Source organism: Rattus norvegicus, chromosome 3, assembly GCF_036323735.1.
Source record: "Rattus norvegicus strain BN/NHsdMcwi chromosome 3, GRCr8, whole genome shotgun sequence".
NCBI lineage: Eukaryota > Metazoa > Chordata > Mammalia > Rodentia > Muridae > Rattus > Rattus norvegicus.
Window position 1 is genome coordinate 179,893,415 of NC_086021.1, and position 11,059 is coordinate 179,904,473.

Below are 11,059 nucleotides of genomic sequence, written 5' to 3' on the forward strand. Positions count from 1 at the left end.
ATCTATTTTAAATAAGTAATCTGAACAAACCAGGCACATGCCCGTGGCAGCATCAGAGTGCTTTCTTTTAAAGGGGAGCTGGGCTGGGAAGATGGCCCAGTGGGTAAGGCTGCTAAGCCCGATGGCCCAAGTTATGTTCCCCAGAACCACATGGTGGAAGGAGAGAAAGAGACCCTTGAACGCTGTCTTCTGACCCCTGCATGCACACCGTGTCATGCGCATGCCTGAACTTGCATGCATGCCCACGTGCACACACAAGCATAATAAATGATAGGTAGAGGATAGATAGATGGGTGATATAAATATATGTGGATGACAGATAAATAGGTTGATAGATGATAGATAAATAGATAATAGAAGGATGATAGATGATAGGTAAATAGGTAAATAGATGATAGATAGATGATGGATGGATAGATGATTGATAGACAGAAAGACAGATAAACATAAGCAACTCCAAAGGCAGTGTGTTTGAGGAACTCCTTCACAGCCGAGAGTCAGAGAATCCAGATGCCCTGTTGATCTTTTCCTGAGCTGGGCACAAAGCCCTGGTACCACTGAGCCCCACCTCTTGCCTTGCTCTTCTTAGGAGCCGACGTTGAGCATGCGATGTGATGTTTAAAGTGCATTCGCGTTTCTTCCTGCTAGCCATCTGTTTGGCTGTACCATTTATTTTTTAAGGAGGATTGTTGAAGGTTCATTCCTTCTCCCTCCTTGCTTCTACTGGTGCCTTAAGGGGATTAATCCTTTAGTCTAATTTGCTCACAACTCCCTGTTTTGTCACTTTTATTTTTACTTTGCTTGCAGTGCAAGCATTTATTTCTAAGTAGTCAGACTCACCAGTCATTGCCTTTTGGCTGTGTGTCTGGGTTTTAACTAACAATTAGCAAAACCCCGCTGCAGATCATGGAGACATTCTCTGAATTTTCCTCCTAAATAGTTGTGTTTCTCATTTTTTTTTGACCTATAAACCTACCATTTTGATATTGTCATGCGCAACCTGAGAGTTAAAGTTAACTTTATGTTTCTCTATATTACAATGCAACTACTTCAACAGTGGTATTAAAATGGTCACCGTCACCCAATGCTGTGAATACTGAGGGGTTTTGCATTCAATTTGGCCTAATTAATTGGAGTCACATTTGCGTTCCTTCTAGAATCCATTGTTCTATGCCTATATCTAACAATACCATGATATTTTATTTTAGAAGCCTTCATAGGTGTGCTGACTGAATCTGGCTGTCAACAGGACACACCTGGGAAGGGGGAGCCTTATCTATGGAATTGCCTCCAATTGCCTGAGGTATGTCTATGGGTATTTTCCCGAGTGCTGACTGATGCCAGAGGGCCCAGCCCACCACAGGCAGCACCATCCCCACGCAGGTGCGTGGTGCCATCCCTACGAAGGTGGGTCTGGGATGTGTTAGAAAAGCCGTTGAGTGAGCCTGAGGACGAGCCGGTGAGCAGCATTCCCTTCTGGTCTCTGCTTCAAGCTCTGCGCTTAGCTCCCGTCTCAGCTTTCCTGAAGACATCTGTAACCTGTGAGCTGAGCTGAACTCTTACCCAGCAAGCTGCCTTGGGTGATGGTGTTTGCCACAGCAACAAAGAGCAACATTGTTTCAGTATGCGGGAAGAGCAGACGTTCTCCATCCCACTACCATCCTGATTACTTCCGCTTTTTATCACCGATGTTACATGAATGTCACAATGCCCTTGTCTGGCACTCAGAAAAAGTACTCACTAGATCGGTGTTTAATTAATTAAGTTATTGAGAATGGATATTTTTATGATGCTGTGCCTCCAGTGAAACCCCATCTTTTCTCTTGCTTAAGATCATCTTTGCGTCTCTCCGGGGTGCTTTGTAGCGTTCCCGATGGCTCCTGCACTCCTCCTGTCAAGTGGGCGTTTATTCGTTCACCCATTTTTATCCTCTGAACCTGATCTCCTTGAGTGCCGCATGCCTAAGGCCACTGCTCTGGGATGTTGATTTTATACTTTTGCTGCTTTACTAGACCATGTAACCACTCACAGACATCTTCAGCTAAGGAGTTTTTAATTTTTTTCCCCAAATATATAAATATGTCATCTGAGAGTAGATGTAGCTTTGCCTATTTTTCAAGAAAGTCTTAGGTTCTAATAATTTCTCCCTATTGTGCCACAATATTCTGAGTCATGGATGAAAACAGTAATTATTATTTACTTCATAATTTTATTGTGCACATAAAGTGATATAAAATATGTAAAATGCCTGGATGGAGCCATGCCTAGATTGCAATAATCCCCTAATTAATTTACAGTTATTAAACATATAGAGGATATATGAATATACATAGAATATATGTGAATAATTTTAGAATACATATCCATATATATTATGTATATGAATATATAGAATATGTGTGTATATACTCATATATAAACTAATGTTTGATAGAATGAAAGCCACAGACTTAAACAATTCTTCCTAAAATTAAGCAGTCACACACATTTCATTTGGAATTATGACGCATTATAAAGTCACTTTCTGATGATTGCTTGAGGATTTTTCAACATTATTTAAGTGCTATCCTCACAGCATTTTATCACAATCAACATATCTTGTTTCTATCTTATAGTTTTCCTGAGATTGGAAATAAATACATATGCAGTATTATTTAATTACATCAATCATATAAATTATATTTAAACAACAAACATATAATGCGTCACTGGCATAAATGGAAAACTATTTTCAGATGCCTAATAAAATGGATGTGTTGCAGGATATTGGATCACACTGTGAGCCCCGAGGTTGTGTTGTTTACTGAAAAGCCCTGTTTCTTGTTGTGGTGTGGCTTAGCCCTTAGCACACAATCCCTCTGGAGTTAAATCCCATTTCAGACAATGAAGGTAAAGTTGGTTTGTAGAAAGGAGCACCCATGTTTGAAAGTGATGTCTAATTGAGTGGCAGACAAAGTGATGAATCAGAGAAAGATTTGACACTAGGATATGCCCAACTCTCATGAGAGGAGGAAAAGGAAGCTACTTAAGGGCAGTGCACAGAGAGGGAAGAAAAGAGAGGCAGTTTTACTGAGACAGTTGTATAGATGCAGGTTTCCTAGAGAGAACAAGCCTGACATGGGTGAAGACAGAATGAACCAGAGACTGAGAAGGCGCCAGAAGATTAGAACGGATTGCCAAAGTTAGTAGGAGGCCAAGCAGAGCAGTTCAGAAGCTGAGAGAAGCCAGATTGAATCAGTCAGCTTGGAGAGGAGTTGAGTTGATCCAGCCAGCCAGAGCTCAGAAAGGACTAGAAAGGTGAGCTTATTCAGCAGCAAGTCGCAGAGGCTGAAAACATTCCAGCCCTGGATTGCACAGAGGCTAGAAGCTTCCAGGACTAGACCTAGGTTAGCAGACTGAGGCCATAAGCCTTGGAGACCACAACTAACACAGGCAATTAAAAATTACCTTTTCATAGATGTATTTTAAAAATTTATTTTATGTCTAGAGGAATTTAATGGTGCAGGCGTTTAGCCACAGTCACGGAAGTCTGAGGCAGAAGGATCACTTGAGACCAAGATTGACAGGTCAGTCTGGGCTATATGACAAGACCTTGTCTCTTCAGTCAGTCCATATGTAGGGTTTTGCTTTTTAGGAAATAATAATGAGTTCACATGAATGACAGATTCTTCTTTGCACTCTACAATGGACTCTGAAGGCTTAGTCAAATATCCCATTACCCAGTGCAAATCCTGGGCAAATGCTGTTAATTATTCTACACGATCATCAAGCTTATAATCAATCTTAATCACTAGCTCAGGGATGGGTCTTTGATCTCTGTTCTGTAGATAATTGTGGGAGTCATTCATTTATTCATTCACTCATTCCCTGTATTACCTGACCTGGTTCTTTGTCGTCCTCCCAGCACACTTTATGCACAACCTTAGCTGAATGGGAATTGCTACAATGTATTTCCTTCTGTGGTTTGTGGTTGCTCAATAATCTACAATTCCTTGGGGAAAACAGCAGAGTCAGGAAGACATCAGATTACTTTAGAAAGTTGATAGAAAGGAAGAGGAGGGGGAGGAGGAGGAGGAGGAGGAGGAGGAGGAGGAGGAGGAGGAGGAAAGAGGAAGAGGAGGGGGAGGAGGAGGAGGAGGAGGAAAGAAGAAGAGGAAGAGGAAGAGGAAGAGGAAGAAGGAGAAGGAGAAGGAGAAGGAGAAGGAGAAGGAGAAGGAGAAGGAGAAGGAAGAAGAAGAAGAAGAAGAAGAAGAAGAAGAAGAAGAAGAAGAAGAAGAAGAAGAAGAAGAAGAAGAAGAAGAAGAAGCGTATAATACACTTGTAATCCCAGTTCTTGGAAGACAGAAGCCAAGAATTCAAGATTTTCCTTCACTACACAATTTGAGGTCAGCTGACTTTCACAAAACCTTGTCTCCAAACAAGAAACAGAAGAAGGAAGGAGGGAGGGAGAAGAGGGGGGAAAAGGCGTTCCTTAGTTATAAACCTTGTGCTTTTGTAGAACCTGTTTCTTAGAACATTTCTGTGATTCTGGGTTGTGTCTTCAGTCACATTTTCTCCCGTTTCTAGAATTTTTCCCCATAGACTTATTGGAATCATGAGGTGTTAAGCATTTGCAGGCGGTAGCACTGATGTTATCACAATGTAATTAGAGTTTGGAAATGTGGGCTACAATCCAGCAAGGGTGTATCTGGAGTTAGATCCACGGTGCATTCAATCAACAATAATTTAGTGCCAAAGCTTAAACACTGTCTCTAATTAAAAAGTGCCCCCTTTTCTGACGGACCATTAAATCACCAGAGCCAGTACACCCCAATGGCTGTACTGTATATATTCTTATATTACGAATAAGTGGGCCATCTGTTTGTGTCTCCGCAAATATGACTCACAGAAACTGTCTCTTCGAGAAATTAAGATTGGTCTGGTGGCTCAGCAGATAATACTTCACCATGAAGTCAGGTGGCCTGACTTTGATCCCTGGAACCCACATAAAGGTGGAAAGAAGAGAACTGACTCCATGAAGTTGTCCTCTGACCTTCACATGCATCCCATGACATGCACGTGTCCTCCCCCACCCTATCTCTCTCTTACACACACACACAATAATAATAATAATAATAATAATAATAATAATAATAATAATAATAAAGTTCTTTCTTAAGAAAGTAAGGGCACTTTGTAAGGCTTCTCCCCTGCTCTGCTTTGTTAATTGACATAATTTGTGAGTTTAGAAAGAGCCATCTGCATGCTTTAACCAGAACAGTGGGTGTGGGGTGGAGTGGGGTGGGGCTAGGCCCTGCCCCTCACCCAGGCAGCACAGTGGAGCTTGCCCTGGTGGCAGGGGTGTAAGTGACTCGGTCCGGAGGGCATGAGTGTGAGAGTTGACTCCAATAGTCTGGTCTTATGACCCCCTAAAAGGGTCATGATCATGGTAGAGCTAGCCCAGCCCCTCACTAGCTGCAGCATTCAGGAGAGCTGTCCTCTGTACCTCACCTGGACAGCATAGCAGAGATGACCTTGGTGGTGGGGGCTGAGGTGACCTGGCCCTGAGGGCAAGAGCTGGATAGAGGCTGTCCTGCCACTTACCTGCTGTGAGGCAGCGTGGGTACACGGGTGGTGCCTTTCTCTGCTTTGTCCCTCAGCACCTGTGCAGTCAGGAGAGATGACCCTGGGGTGTTTAGAGCAGGAGAGCAGGCTCTGTCCCTTGCTGGCTGCAGCACGTGGGAGAGTGGGCCCTGCACCTTGCCTGAGCAGCACAATACACAGTATGACTGGCCTGGTCGAGAGGGCGCAAGCGGGCCAGCCCCAAGGGTGAGAATGAGAGAGAGCTGGCCACGCCACTCCTCTGCTGTGAGGTGGCCTGTGGGAGAGTGAAATTCACCGCCCCCCATTCTCACCCCTCACTCCCCTACCACCGGAGACACACAGGAGAGCCAATGAGCTGGCCCTGCCCCTCACGGGAGACTGTATCGCTCAGGAGAGTGAGCCCTGTATCTGGTGTTACCTGGGCAACACAAGATTGCTGCCTCAGCAGGCTGCATGGGAAAGCAGCGCTTTGACGGGGCAGCACAGAGGAGCTGGTACTGGAGGCATGGGTGTAGCTCTGAGGGCACAAGAGCAGGAGAGCTGAGCCTGCCTCCTGCCCATGTCAGCATGGTGTCACCTAGTGGGAGCAGAGCTGGAGAGCTCGCCCTGGTGGTATGAGTAAGGGAGAGCCAGCAGGCTGACCGGCTCAGATACCACCAGGTCCAGACCCAGGGCTCTGAGCTGGCAACCCACATCTACATCATCTAGGAACTGTTGGGAGGCAAGAAAGGGCCAGTCCTGCTGATCCAAAGCTGCAGGGTCTCCATGACACAGGGCAACCACAGGATAACCGGGAGGAGTCCCAGTGAGGATCCAATATTGATGGTGTCATAGAAGACAGGGACCTTGACTTGTTGCGATGAACATTTGCAAGTGATGATGTGTGGACAGAGGGATACACTGTGGGACACACTGTGACACACTACAGCTTTCATGATGAGGTGTTTTCTATGCTTTGGTGTGTGTGTGTGTGTGTGTGTGTGTGTGTGTGTGTGTGTGTGGTTTGCAATTTCGGGGATGTTGCAAGAGCAAAGGGCAGATATACGGAGACAGAGATGAGCAGGACTGGGGTGCATGATGTGAAACTCACAAAGAATCAATAAAATATTTGTGGAAAAGAGTAAACGCAGTACGGTCCACCTTACAATAGAACATGCACACTCACTCTTACCAATGTGTGCAATGTGTGAGGATATTTACTTACATGGGAAATGGCACATATATAGTGAACAGGATAAGCACAACCCAACACTTCCCCTTTTTGCATGTAGGGTCTTGTTATCTCATGCCCAAGATTTCTCTGAGTCTCGAGGCTTAAAGCAAACCAAGACATTACATTGAAATAGCATTCCTTACTTTGAAGTATAATCTCTATTTAACAACCTCCCTTCCTTCCTGCCCAGCACCGGTGCAGGTCACAGAGCTGTTGGAGTTTCCAGTTTTAGGATGCTATAAGCAATGCGGATAAAGAGAAAGAGCACAGAAGTTCCCCATTGGCTATCCCACAGAACACAAGAAGGCCCTTGGTCAGCGCGAGAGTGGGGTTCTCTTTCTGTTGGTCCTTCCTACTGGGTGTGGTTTTTGGCTGACATAGAGACAAAGGCTTATCTTGGATCAGGCTCAACTGTGTGATTTCCTGTCTTCTGGTACCTGGGACAGCAGAGCGTCTGAGGGAGGAGGGAGGGCCAAGCCAGACAGACACAAAATCAGGCAGAGCAGCCTTGGACAGAACCAGAACTTCTTACTTCCTGCCTCCTCCAGAGCCTCCTCTCCATCCTTCTTCTCAAATGTGATGTAATGTGGGACTTCAGAGATACACTGTAAAGTCTACCGTTAAATCCTGGCTAGCTAAATAGCCTTGGCATGCACACACACACACACACACACACACACACACACACACACACACACGTGTAAGAAGTCTGCTTCTTATACCCCTCAAATTGTAAGAAGAATATTTTGCTATTAAAAAATAACAGCATTAACCAATCCAATGGGAAAATAAATTTTTCAGGGCGGGGAGAGCTGAGGACAAGGTTGCATTCTAAATCCCCAGGCTTACTTCTCACTTTTACAATTAACTAATAAGCTAACCAGATCAATAAATTGATGTTAATAAACTTGTGACATCACCAAGAATGTTAGAGATAAGGTAACAGAGACCATTGATCTCTTTGGACTATGTATAAACTGCCAGGCAGTCTCCGTTGTAGTGGTGACGTTAGACTGTGTGTCAGCACCCTCAGGCTGGAGAGTGCAGAATTACTACACACAGCTGATTAGTGCTCCTCCAGGATATCAGTGACATCATGGACACTTCACACTTAGTGGGAATTGGACCTAAAATGTGCTCCTTATACGGCATCGTGATTTTTTAAAAGCCCCTCTTCCACTACAAAAAAAAACCCATTTTCAAATGAGAAAGTGCATTTTAGATGATTGTCCCAAAATGAGTCATTTTCTGTGGAATATTTTACTACTACACATCACAAATGTCATTTAAAACCATCAGCATCTGTGAGCGCATCTCAAAAGCACGTTAGACCGAAAGCCACGAGCACACCTTCATTTATGTATTTTTGTGCACTTGGCTGGCCTTTTTTCACCTCCTGTGCTGTTTTAACGCCCATCACAGAGCCCTGATGGGAGCGGAAGTCAAGGCCTGTGCTTAACAACAGCCTCATCTCCAGAGAGTTCTCTGCCAAGTTCACAGGGTTATCTTTAAAGTTGAAAGACCGCTACATGCTGATTTTACTCTGAAAGTTGCAAAAAGGTTAAGATACAGTGCTGTTCTCAAGCCTGGGTTTGAAGGAGCTGAGAATTGTTTCTTACAGCTGCTGATACAGGATACAGTGATTCTACGTCCTTGTTTTATTAATGTTTGTTGCCAGTGCAATAGTCCTTTGTTGATTTGTCTAACAGCACAGCTACATAGTTGACACTCTCTTTAATGTCAAAGTTGGAGCCATTCAAAATAGAACTGGCTGTGCAGGATTTCTGCAAGCTATCCTCTAACCTCTACATGCATGTTGTGGCATGCTCACATCCATACATATACATGAACACGCTAAATAAATGGACGAGTGAATAAATAAATAATTTATTAAAATATATATGCATACCTTAACAAAAGGATAAGAATCAAGAAGAAGACTTCCCAATCAAAAAGCAATAGGCTAAGATAATTGCACGGAGAATGGAACCAAATCATTGCACAAATCTTAGCAAAGGGACCAAGACCATCCACGGTAACACGTAAGCACAACGCTGTTGCATGAGCAGCAATGTGAGCTGCTGAGGTCCACGGAGAGCGTGCTCCAGAGCAGTTAGGGCAGGCAGAATGCCTCCTTGTCCAAGAGGGACAGGAAAAGCAAGCATATTTGTGGATTGACAAAAGAGAGAGAAAACAAGGAGGAACCTACGAGCCCCTCGATCTTGTCCGTGCACTGGGGTTGGGCAGGAAGATACGCTCTGATTTCTGAACTGACGATTTGGTTGCATCGTGGGAAATGAATCAACAGGGAGGCAGCCTGCAATCAGAGAAGCTATTAGGAGATTATTTCCATAATCAGCTGGGAAAGAGACCATGGCCTTTTGGTTGGAGAACCCATGCAGACTCTTGGCTCACAGCACGGAAAAGCTGCACAGTCCGCAGAAGGTTTACAGACGTCACCTTTGTGTGGCTGGAATGTAACGACGCCTGATTACGCTGGGAAAGGTGTTACCCTTGATTGTGGTTTCCAAGTGAGAATGTTGCAGTTAAGAGGTTCAACAGTCACAGAGAGTAACACAGTTGCCGACCCAACAGGGACTGAGTCCATTTTTAAGCACAGTGCTCTTGGGTGGCATGATGGTGACTTCTGGATACTCAATGCCGGTATGGTGGGGGGAATGGTGGGAACAGGGAAGCATTTTGCTCCAGATCCTAATAAGTCCCTTAGAATGTGAGATGTTATCTTGTCTGTGAACTTTTACATATATGTGTCTCTTTGTGAATGAGCGTGTAGTTGTACTTGTGTGCAGAGGTCAGAGGCTAGCTTAACCCCGAGTCATTCTTTGGGCATCTTCTAACCCCTATCCTATTTTTGAGATAGGTTCTCTTACTGGCCTGGAATGTGCTGACTGATTCCGCCAGCTCTGAGGAAGCTTCCGTCTGCGTCTCCGCCGAGTGCCAGGGTTGCACACATGCTCCCGCTTGTTGTTTTGCTTGTTGGTTGGGTGGTTTTTGTTTGTTTGTTTTCCTTTTGTTTTTCACGTGGTCCTTGGGATCGAACTCATGTCCTTGTGCATGTAAGACAAGCACTTTACAGACAGGGCCATCTCTGTGTTTTACAGCTGGCAGGAGCCAGGAGGTTCTTGGGCTGGAAGCAAAGTACTTTGTCATGGGTATCAAACAGCTTGAGTCTCAAAAGCCTTGTGGCTTCTTCTACCTTCCTTGTAGGGAAATGGGGGTTGTAAAGGTTTTCCACATAGAGGGGTTTGTCAAGGTTGTACCACATGGAGGAGAGTTGCAGAGAAGTCTTGGCTGCTGTAGCAGTGAGTGCCTATCAAAGATTCTCACTGTTTGGGGTGATAGGGAATGGTACCCCATCCTTCAGAGTCCCTCATTGCAGACAGAGTCCTGAAAAGTGACGGGGCATAGAGCAGTCAGTGATGGCTTTGCATTCATGCTATGCCCAGGGTGAGCATCCAGGGTCTCTGCACCCCTCACCTCCATTTTTCTCCAGCAGGAAGCACACTGACCCTCATTGCAAAGTCACTTCCTTGGAATTCACACATGATCCTACACAACTCTCACACTGCTTTACGAGGAAGCAGGGAAACGGGGCAAAAATCGGGGTGCTGATACAAGAGTGTGAACAGTTTGTGCTGTAAGTGAATAGTCCCTTGCCAGGCTCTGTGGGGGGGCTTCACATTTCTCCCACCACACAGCTTCTGAGTCTGTGAACTGATGGTTCTGGCAGTGACTCAGTGGTTCCACAATTCAAAGGCTCCAGGTCGGCCTCCTTGAAGCTCTTTCAACTTTCCTTCTAAGCACAGTGCCCTTAAAGGAAGAGACGACTGGGCACTTCTGCATTTTTCTCAATGCCACGCCCTCTGCAGAAAAAAAAATTCACCTTTCCAAAGACCCCTGGGGAAGGTTAAGTTCCTTCCCAGTGTCCATGGTGGGTAGGAGGTGTCACGTGGTTCACTGGTTCTGCCTATTTCCTAAGGGGCTCTGCTGGCTACAGGAACAGGAAGAGGTTCCGCGTCTTACCCCTTAGGGCTATGACGCTAAGACATCATGAACTGGGCCGCTTCGAAGCGACTCGGACTTATTTCTTGCGGTTCAGGAGATTAAATCCAAGCTCACAGCATCATCCAATTAGGTACGGGCCAAGAGCTTGCCTCTCGGTTCAAAGAAGCTCTCGCTGTGTCCCCATTTGCTGGAGGCAACAAGAGAAACAAATGTGCTCTGAAGAGGGCTAATCCCATT